Source organism: Mytilus galloprovincialis, chromosome 11 (genome assembly GCF_965363235.1).
Source record: "Mytilus galloprovincialis chromosome 11, xbMytGall1.hap1.1, whole genome shotgun sequence".
In the NCBI taxonomy this organism is placed as follows: domain Eukaryota; kingdom Metazoa; phylum Mollusca; class Bivalvia; order Mytilida; family Mytilidae; genus Mytilus; species Mytilus galloprovincialis.
This window is the reverse complement of record NC_134848.1, coordinates 24,161,996-24,174,318: the sequence shown is the minus strand read 5'-3', so window position 1 is coordinate 24,174,318 and position 12,323 is coordinate 24,161,996.

Here is a 12,323-nt window from a genome sequence, read left to right as displayed (position 1 = left end):
TATTTACTACTCTTAAAACAGAGTGGCCCGTGAATAAAAGATTACATGGAAAATTCTTGTATTTAGGGACCGGTCAAAATTTATCTACACATAGGACCGGTGCAAAGTGCAGTAGGACAGATACTTTTTTCCGGAATCGCTTTTGTTGGGACATCACTTTTTTCACAGATAATATCCATAGGACACAAGTTTTTTTTCAAATGATTACTTTGAAAAAATTTTTAAATGCATTTATAACAAAACTTAAAATAACAAGTATAATATACAATATGTAAAGATAAAAATTATTATATAAAAATTCAGATAGGCATCTTTAATTTTTTTTATAACTTTTTCAAATCAACTTGGATTTTCATCAAACTATGCAGCTATCTTAGATATATATCAAGCTTACTGAATCCCATTTCATTTAGTTTTTTGTTGTATTGCTGTAAAATTTAAGAATTAAAGTAATCTTGGTAAAAAAAGCTAGGATTTGCAATTCGGACAAAATAGAGATAGTACACTTTAATTTTTTTAATAACTTTTTCAAATCAACTTGGATTTTCATCAAACTATGCAGCTATCTTAGATATATATTAAGCTTACTAAATCCCAGGTCATTTTGTTTTTTGTTGTATTGCTGTCAAATTCAAGAATTAAATTAATCTAGGTCAAAAAAGCTAGAATTTGCAGTTCGAACAAAATAGAGATAGTACACTTTAATTTTTTTTATAACTTTTTAAATTCAACTCAAACTATGCAGCTATCTTAGATATATATCAAGCTTACTGAATCAAATGTCATTTAGTTTTATGTTGTTTTGCTGTAAAATTTAATTTCACTTATATGGTGAAGTGCAACAAACATACATCATGTACATCATGTACATTATATCATCCAACAAAGTAGCAAAAATTCGGGGGTCACATCAGGTACATTTTCTGTAAGTGGGAAAATGTTAAAGCAATTATTACCATTCCTAATAAAAAACACATTCCAAGGCAACCTATGGGTCTTCAGGTTAAAATATATATAGAGTTCAACCAAATGCTATTGAGTTTCATGTTTCTCCTGGAGCTTGTTTTTATAATTAATATTTAAAGGTATTGATAAAATTCTATATAAGATACATGCAGCTTCATTAATTTTTCAGTTTAACAAACACCTATTTGTGGTTTGATTGCATTATGCAATGTCTTTGTTTTTTTCAATGCTATATTCATAGTATAATTTATGATAATGCCATGCCTGTAATTGTTTGTGAATCAACAAAATAAAACATGAAACTGTTGCTTTTGATCATATTATAAAGACAACATATGTTAAATGCCTCTATTAAGTATACTTTTATTTACAACACATTGGAAAAGTAGGATAGGACACCAACTTTTTTATTACTAAGTTGGCATAGGACATCATTTTTTTTTCAGTCAGAAAGCGATAGGGTTGTAACTTTTATTAAATGTTTTTATTTTTTGCACCGGTCCTATGTGACGATAAATTTTGACCGGTCCCTTAACTGATGCTTTAAATACGGCAACTCTAACTTATTATCTTTTCTTCTTTAAAATAAGCACAAAAAGGATAGTTATCACAATTTTCTTGTCATTTCAAATTATGTACCAAAGCAACTGACAACTTGACTTTTTCAAAGCAAATGTGATAAACAATGGAATTACTGTATCGATATATAGGAAAGATTGATCCTTGGATAATATCATTAATTTTGATTTTGTCCTCCTACACATTATGTACTATGAATTCAGATACCTTTAACTTTACATATAATAAAGCATAGATTAAAAGGTAGAATAATACGGTTTCAGATGTCTCAACTGTATGTAGAAGTAATATAAATAAATCAATTATATTTTGTCAAGATGTAAAGGGTCCTTTAATGTGTTGGTTTTAAGTTACAAGAACAACATGAAATTTTACATTATTAAATAAGTGGTGAAATGAACCGTTAAAATCGCTGCAATATTTAAAGACATGCACTAGATCAGTTTCAATAGTTTTCAAACTAAATAATAAACAAGCACAACTGATTGATATCTTATGATTTTGTACGATCTTGGAGAACTAAAACATATTATCCCTTGCGACATATACATAAATTAGATCGGGGTTTAAATAACATGATGACTTCACATAACAAACATATTTAAACAAATTGAGGTAAAATCGAAAATATAAAACTCTGAATGATCTGACTATGGTATTTTAGGTATTATGTTGTTTTTGTACTAAAAGTGTTTATTGTTTTCCGAGGTTGAACAATCGTTAACTTTAAGAAAAGAAATAGTTGAAGGTTAAATACATATTCAACAATTTTAACAGCCTACTTGGTTCGACTTGATACAGGCATTGTTTTATGTAGAAATAATACATATGTGAATGCAAACACGCAATTACAAGGTCAACTTGTGTAAAAGTCTTGAAGTCTACCAAGAATTCGAAAGTTATTTGTAATTTTCTGTGCATTTTACAAAAAATGACCGAGTCATGTAGTATTTTAGCAGGCATGTGTCACACACCTTGACATTACATACAAATTGTAAAATACATACCGTATCTACGTCATTTGCAACCCTTTCAAATTATGATGTTTCTCATATGCTGCTGATATATCTGTAAAACAAGTTTTAAAGAAAGTAAAGTATATTTCTACGAAATAAAGTCACGTGGTTTGAAATTATTTTTGTACAATAATAACAGTAAATAGATGAAATCTTGTAATATGAAACTAACATAAACACAAATATTAAATAAGTGCACCTGACTGATCACTTAACTTTTAAACCCGCATATTTGTTTGCACCACCTGTTCTAAGTCAGGAATACAATGTTCAGTAGTTGTCATTTGTTGATGTTGTTCATAAGTGTATTTCGTTTATCCTTTTCATAATTAGATTAACCGCTTGTTTTCCAGTATGAATAGTTTACACAAAAGTCATATAATTTTTGGGGCCCTTGCTAGCTACTTTTTCCGTATCGCCAAAGACTCCGAGTTGAAGACCGTACTTTGACTTATATAGGTTTACTTTTACATGAAGAAGTTGTCTCATTGGTACTCAAACTACATCGTATTATATTTTTATTTTAAAAGTTTTCTTTTAAATCATAGGTTTGCCTGTATCGTTTTAACTTGATTTTTTCCTTGTTACCTTTCGTCTTTTTCTCACTTAACCCGTTCTAATTACTCCAATGTAATCATGTAACATTGGCTTATAGAGATATATTATAAACTATGTCATTTTTATTTTGATAAATCTATTATTTTTTAAACAATATTTTAAAGTTAAAGTATTTGAATATACCTGAAAATCACATCTTTAAAAAAAACAAAATGTGTTTTGTATGAACTAAACGTTCATCTACAGTAACACGGTACAATACCGATCTTCAACAATGAATATAGATCAGGTGAATATAACCTCTCTTTGAGGCTAGAATAACAAGATTGTAATAGCACACCTGGTGGGGACAAGTAAATAATAATACCAGTCTTTACTATCCTTAAAACAGAGTGGCCCCTGAATGTGTTGAAACATCATTAAAGATTAAAAGGACAAGTTTTGTATTTAAATGATGCTTTTAATACGGCAATTCTAACTACTTATTATAAGTACATAAGCAACTGACGTCTTTAATTTTTCAACGCATATGTGATAAACAGTGGAGATACTGTATCGGTAAATAGAATAAGTTGGTCCTTGAATAATATTATAAATTTTGGTTTTGTCCTCCTACATGTTGTATACTATGAATTCAGATACCTGTAAATTTACATATAATATAGCATAGATTAAAAGGTATAATAATACGATTTCAGATGTCTATCATATGAATAAATCGGTTAGATTTTGTAAAGATTTAACATCTTTAAAGGGTCTTTTATTGTGTTGATTTTAAGTTACAACAACAAAATAAAATTTAAAACTATATATCATTTTGAAAGAAAGTAAGGCTTACATGCTTCACCTTGCATACAATAATCATGCAAAAATCTTGGTGTTTCACGTAGCATAGTTGGTATTTTTAACTCCGCATTTAAATATCTATCTAAAAAAACTGTAATGTTATAAGTATTTGTATTCACTTCCTATTAAGTTTTTATAAGTCAGCGTTAAAAGTAATCAAAAATGTTATCACATCTACATCTAAAGCGAGGTATCAGATATAAATATACACAGTGTATTACTATGACACGCACGTATAATTCATTAACGGTAGAACCAAAAATCAAAAGATATGGAACGCCATGACTGTCTTCTGATGTTGATTGTTTAATATGTTCGGTGCTTCATGCATTATGTTCAGTAGTATTTATATTATGTTCAGTAGTTTTCATACTATGTTCAGTAGATATCCTATTATGTTTAGTAGTTTTTACATTATATTCGGTGCTTTGGTTATTATGTTCAGTAGTTACATTAGTATATGCAGTAGTATTTAAATTATGTTCGGTACTTCTGACGTTATATTCAGTACATTTTTCATTATGTTCAGTACTTTCGACATTATGTTCAGTAGATTCAATATTATTTGCAGTACATTATGTAATACCTTCAGTAGTTCCGGTTTATTTATATTCAGTAGATTATTCATTATGTTCAGTAGAGGCATCGGTATTATATTCGGTTAGTTCAACTTTATGCTCAGTGGTTGTATCATTATGATGATGTAGTAAAAGTCGGGAAGTCAATCACAGAAATTGTCAGAAAAAAACGAACGCGGATATTTTTGTCGGACGTTTTCTTCCTGGACACCGACATGCAACAAAATGTCGTCTGCTAAATTAAGAGTGTCGTTATATAAAGTAGATTTAGGTACTTTATACCAAAAATTCTTGGATTTTTGTTGTTAAATAACATTCAATTAATCTTATTCATGTTTATTAATTTTAGAAATTGCAAGAAGACCTTAAAATAGATGCGGCCAATATAGAGGGAGTAGATTTTGCAGAGTAAGTAACATGTAGTATAAGTTTCTCAAACTACTGTCCATTGTACTTCAGGTTGTATGGGAGCTTAAATAGAATGAATTTGATCATACTTTATCAAAACTTGGCATAATGTTCTCTTATATTATTGAGGAATCGTCACCAGATATTAAAAATATCAACAGCAAATATTGTTCTGCCGTAAGTTTTTATCAGATAAAATACAAAAAAAAATTGTGGAAATTCCTTCATAAATATCCGCGTTTCCTCCCCTTAAAATGTCAATTAAAAAAATTAAAGATCAAGCACACATACTGAATGATGTTCTATGCTTATGAATATATATATATACAACTCGTCTAAACATCAACCCAACAATGTTAGATCTGTAAATTTGCTTTCGCAAATTTTTCTTTCTTCCCTCGACGGGATTCGAACCCATGCTACTGTGATATCGCGACACCAAATCGCATGCACTGCAGCCGTCCCGCTAGACCACACAACCACCTGGGCTACACAAATTTAAAACTTTCGGTGGGCATGTGTTACCTTTCCACGTCAGTTTTAATCTAGCGGCGTACTACAGTACATGATATATAAGGCATGGAAATGTGATTGTTACAGATCAGCTTAATTATCTATAGTAAAGGATCCTAAAAATTCATGTAAGATACAGTCACATAAAATAATTATATTCATAAGTACGTCTGAGTCAGTGACAACTCTACAACAGATTTATCCATCGGATCACCATCAATGATAGTGATATATATATACTAGAACACACCCGTGATTTCGCGGGTCCGTGACTGAATCAAAGTATATAACTATGTGCAAGCCTTATTTTAGAATTAGTATTGTCATCTGATAAAGTCATGCCGACTTATAAGATACACAGTTTTCTCTGCTTTCAAATCTTTCTGTTTGAACCCGTCTAACTGAAGAGAGTATTTTTTAATCAGCATTATTGTCCTATATTAGTTATAAATAAAGTTGATTTTTTTGATTCGCTGTTTTACGTCATGCTCACTAACAAATTGAAAACTGTTCCTATACGCCGTATTTTTAGTCCACATTTTTTGTATTCGTATTGTTATCTTAAAAAGTGTTACTGATTAAAATACTACAATTAAAGGTAAAAATTTGAAAATTTAGTAGTGTCAACCCTGTAATTATGACCCGTGTATATAGCATATCAATCCTAAATACACCGTTTGGTGGTGCGTCTGTCAGATGCGGAACGTTCAGATAAGGTAATAGGGTAACAGGTGAATATACTATTGGTTTCGGTATCGGACTCGATCCGGAACTTCTTAATTATTGCCAATATTAATTACGTGGAAAACAAAAGGGCCTGGAGTGTTGTACTATATTAGTTATATATAAAGTTGAATTCTTTGATTCGTCGTTTTTACGTGATGACGGCTGACAAATTGGACATCGTAATTTTAGTATTATAGATATATTTCGTTTATACAATTTTAATATTTCAGAAAACTGGTACTCACTTCAGTAGGCGAATACCCAGTTGATGATGATGTTCTGGATATTTTATATCCAGAACAAGCTTTCCAAGAAAGAAGGGTATCACTCGTGATAAAAAACGGGAAAATTGTTAATGCTGTAAGTAATTTATAAGACCAGTTTTGTAACTACGACGTTAACCAGTGAATTATTAATATACCCGTTTTTAATTATTTCTATATAGCTAGTGTATATAAAGTGTCGAGAGTAAAATAATGATTTTTGCAAATGTAGATTTTGTATAATTGTATAATTTTAGATTTTTCATTTATTTCAAAGGTAAACTTCTACCGTGTTCTTTTTAAAACCATGCTATAGAAATTTTTATTAACGCGCACTACTGATCTTTTATTATCAGAAATTGTTCATAATTAGCGTTAAAAAATCAATATTTATGATTTTTTTTTTCTTTTTGTAGACAATACTTGAGGAAAACTGAACCCATCAGAACAGATAGATACTGCAGATTTACATTTAACATACAGTTGTTATGATTAAATATAAAGACAGATTCGTTTTATTAGTTTTTGTTGGTTCCTATTTGAAATTTTAACAGAGCTTGGTTTTTTTCTTTTGAATTGTTTCATTTTGTAATTTTGAAACCTTTACGAATGGGTCAGATTGCTCAATCTTCAAGAACGTAAAGTAGATGGTTTTAGTCGATATAGAAAGATGTGGTATAAATGCCAACGAGACAACCCTCTCCATCCAAAAACAAGTTGTTTTAAGTATACTACTTATATAGATATAGGAAGATGTGGTGTGAGTGCCAATGAGACAACTCTCCATCCAAATGACAATTTAAAAAGTAAACCATTATAGGTTAAAGTACGGCATTCAACACGGAGCCTTGGCTCACACCGAACAACAAGCTACAAAGGGCCCAAAATTACTAGTGTAAAACCATTCAAACGGGAAAACCAACGTTCTAATCTATATAAACAAAACGAAAAACGAGAAACACGTATATATTACATAAACAAACGACAACTACTGTACATCAGATTCCTGACTTAGGACAGGTGCAAACATTTGCAGCGGGATTAAATTTTTTAAGTATATATAAAATCTTCCAATAAGGAATACCAAGAAAGTTCTGTAATATAAACAAATCTAATTTATAACACTTGATACATATGGGGTCAATATCAACAATAAAACTAAACAATCAGAGCTAGACAAAACTTTCCTGTAAAGATTTACAAGAAACAAAATTAAACCAATATAATTAATAAGTACCGATCACCGTATGACCTGCAGTTGTTATTAACAAAGCCTATACATTTGCAAGGTTGATATTTGCATCAAAAGCAAAAACGGTTGAATTATTCCTCCCTAGCATCTAGTGAGTTCTTAACGTTTCTGTCTATCAAGGAAACACTCAAACTCAACATGATGTGTTCATGATCAACGGAAAGAGCTATATGACTAACTACTTTATATATATACTATATCAAACCATTGAGAAAGCAATTTGACAAAATACGAATTGAAAGGAAATACATTTACAGTTCATTATAACGATATTTCGTCGCTATGCCAATGCTGTATATATAGAATAACCATACATGGTCTCGAAATATCAATGTTATTTGTACAAGGTTTAGAAACGGATAGAAAGCGAAGCTGTGCCGAGCATTTCTACCTGTTTCGAGCCGAGTACAAATAAGTTCTAGTTATAGATTGATATTTCGAGACAATGTATCAAATGCGGAACGTACATATAAGGTAATAGGTAACAGGTGAATATACTATTGGTATCGGTATCGGATTCGACCCGGAACTTGTCAATTATTGGCAATATTAATTGTTTGGAAAACAAAAGGGTCTTGAGTTGTGTAATTTTCAATCTGCACCATTGTCCTATATTAGTTATATATAAAGTCAAATTCTTTGATTTGTCGTTTTTACCCGATGACGGCTGACAAATTTGACCTCGTAATTTTAGTATTATAGATACTGCAACTCTTATAACTGTTCTTAATGAAGTATTTTGGGTAAAAAACATCATTTCTTAATTTGAAGCGGACGACGTTAAATTTTCGCCAACATGTATGTTTTATTGGCCTCATAAATAAAACTCTACGGAAACACATTATCAACGTCATAAACAAGGTGATACACAGCTGTAGTATATAAACACTTAAATACATAATTTTGTCTCAGTTTCTAGTCTTCAAATACCTTTCAATAACTGCTACAAATACTGCATTTTTTCTTGGTCCAATAACGTTTTCTATGTATGATTTTGACGATTTATCCTCTTTTCAACTCGGGTTTTCAATGTATGTTTTTAATTGGTAAACTTGTGCCTTTCAAATACACCGTTTAAACCCACTTTGATATTTATATGTAACTGTCCTAAGTCTGAAGCCTGTAGTACAACAGTTGTAGTTGCTTCATATTACTTGATTTATTTCGCTTTACTGGACGTAGTTCACACCATTTGCTTATCATGTCCAGTCCATACTGATAGCTGTCTTAGGATAAACTCATTAATGAAGTGTCCAATTATGGTCATTGTAATTTCGTTTAGTGAGACAGTTTGACTGATAGGTAATTAGAAATCCATGGTCATTATAACGGCAATCATCCTTATCACACAGCACGTCAGTTGGGGTTCGTGTTTATTCTTTAGTTTTCTATGTGGTGTAATGTGTACTTTTGTTTGTCTATTTGTCTTATTAATTTTTTAGCCATGGTGTTGTCGGATTATTTTTGATTTACGAGTTTGACTCTCCCTCTGGACATATTTCGTCCCTCTTTCAAATTCACTGTCCTCATACAAATTAAAACACAAGCTCCGCCCGGTCAGAAATGACATCGGTAAAATATCTTGGCAGAGTTTAATCAACTAATGTTATTTCTCTTAAAGGTCCCAGTGAAACTACACATAATAGCTATTGTATTTATTCAGTAGAGCGGGTAAACTCACAAAAGTTTAAAACCGTGCCCATAAAGAGTAGTTCTCTGGAAAACTTTTATTCTATTCTACAAGACGCCAGAAATAAACAACTATAGGTCATCGTACGGCCTTCGGAAGTGAGCAAAACCCATACCACATAATAAGACTCTGTTTACTACCGTTTAAAAGTTTTTAAATAGATGTAATCTTTAAATTATAATCTTTTATTTATAATGGATTTTATTAAAAATCATACGATTATATTTATTTTGGAATCGCAGTCAAGTAAATTATAACTGTTTGGTATGAAATCAGAAATTTCTAATTTTCGGTCTTAAAATAGTTTTCGTTATCATTTATTATAACCATATATTTTTAAAATCGGCATACAATAAGTCATCAACCTGGACATGATATTTCAAACCTTATTTTGATGGTTTCATAGCAAAATATATCATTTCGGGTGGAAAGACCTTCAATTGTTCTCTGAAGAATTGATTTTTAATTTTACTAGAAATTCAAACAACGGATTTCGTTAACACTACTGACTGGCTATCGCGAATAGCAAAATGAATTTAAAAAAAAAACAGTCAAAAAAGACAGTTATAATAATGATTTTCATTCACTCTTTTGTCTTTTTGACGTTATTGGTTGTGACTTTTTTACTGATAAATTTGTTTTCCATGCATCCGTCTAAAACTGTGGTGTTAATCGAATGCACAAGTAGGTTCATACGTATGTACTATAATTGTGACAAAACGGGTTTGACAAAGTTGTCCTGGTATGTTGACAGCGATGCTATACACTTAGTGACTATAACCCACTAAACGAATATCAGAAATTAAAGCTTGCAAATTTTCTGTCTGTGCGACAATTTTCATAGGCGTTGAAAAGTGTATTTGTATATTTACCGTGGTTGATTGATTTTATGGTGAATTGGGATGAGGTTTATTAATTAAACCATTTCATGTAAATATATGAAGAACGGCTAGATCCGTCAATACATCAAATGAGGAGGATGGGGTGGAACAGCCAAGAGAAGTAAGGCCTCCTTTGAGATTGTTAAATAACCACAGTGAATCTGAATGTAAAATATAAAGTCAATGTATCATAAAAGAAAGTTTTAATATAAAATTGTCCTCTTGCTTAAAACAAAATATGCCTCCAATTAAGATAAGTTGAAAATCAAAAACAATTTCTTTTCTTCTGACCTTATTTTTGGGAAGTTTGCTATAGCAATACTTTCCTTAGGCCCAAAACTTCCGGTGACAGACTATCGCAAATGTTCTGCTCCAAGATAATTTAATAATAGTGTTTGAATACTGATTATAAGATAATGCTTTTGAAATGTTGAGTCCTTATGAAAAACAGCTTAAATAAAAAAGGAAAGAATGATCACTGACAATTCAGGTGAATTTAACTTCATTTTGATTAAGATTTTAAGATTTATTGAAAACGCTTCGACACATAATAACAACTTCGTGACGACTAAAGTATCAAACACAGAAAAGTAACGCAAAACGGGCATAACTCGGGAACAGTTAAAGTGACGCCAACTAAATTCAAATTGATCTCTGTTTTGTGTTAATAAGCATTATGTATATGTTTCATATCATTTGGTTGAGGCAAACTAAAATTAGAAAATGGAAACCAACTTCGTGACGACTAAAGTACTGACGGACATGGGTGAAACTTATGATATGAGACAAATCTTCACAAGAAACGAATTGAAACAGAAATAAATAACCATAAGTCACCCTACGGCCTGCAACAGTAAGTAAAGCACATACCACATAGTACCATATGAAGGCTTTGTAAACAGATATCAAACTAGTTGAAATTGATTGTTGTTTGCTTAACGTCCAGTGGCAAATATGTCATGCATATTCAGGACGAGAACAAGTTAACAATAAATACAATAGGTAGCTTGGTGTAATAAAGGCCATCTAGGATGGTGGTCGGAGAAATTTGGACTGCCACTAGAAATTGAGGGTATATTGGATAGGGACAGAAATTTTGCCTTGCAACAGGCCAACTACGGACCCCTCAAAGAGTTGTTGCAAGGGTTCTTAACGTGCAAAGAGCGTGGCACTCTCTTTACACGATCGGATTTAACGTCCCCCTTCTGACCGGACGTGACTGCGAACTTGATACATCCCGCACAGCCAAACGGACGCCCCACTTCAGCAAGCGTTTTACTGCCGGTCGGGAGAAGACCAAGTGACCATATTTCTATACCCCAGTCACCCTTGGGGGAGGCAGGTATTTAAAAGTCGGGTCATAATGCTCTTCAAACTAGGTTTTGTGTTAGCCTTCCAACTTTTAATCTGACCGTCGCTGATGGATCTGTTGTAAGGGTGACTGAGGAATAGAAATATGGTCACTTGGTCTGCTATCGAATTTGGACGTTAACACCGATGTCCCATGTAAAGAGAGTGCCAAGCTCTTTGAACGTTAAGAACCCTTGAAGTAAATCTTTGGGGGTCCGTAGGTGGCCTGTTGCAAGGAAAAATGTCTAACCTTATCAAATAGGTAAACGGACAGAAAGTCACAGGACATAAAGTCACAAATTTGATAGGACAAAAAGTCACAAATAATTTTTTGACAATTGTTGGAATATATAAGAGAAATATCTTGAAAATATTTACTTTTTAATACATATATTCATATTAAAGTTAATGGAATTTATCATTCTACTTGAAAAATGAAGATTTATTTTATTTTTATCATGCAAAGGACATATTTCTTGGCACCATGAAGCCATCTGAGTGCCAATCTACTTTGACATTTTGTTTTCTTAACAATTATTTGATCATCTTTGATATTTTTTTGATAAATTTTGCTTACAAAGTTGGTTTATATACAATACATCAAGAAAAACACAAAAATATTTTTGTAAAAATAAGCATTTTTTATTCAAAGAAAATAATCAGATAACATGAATTGTGACTTTTTGTCCTGTGACTT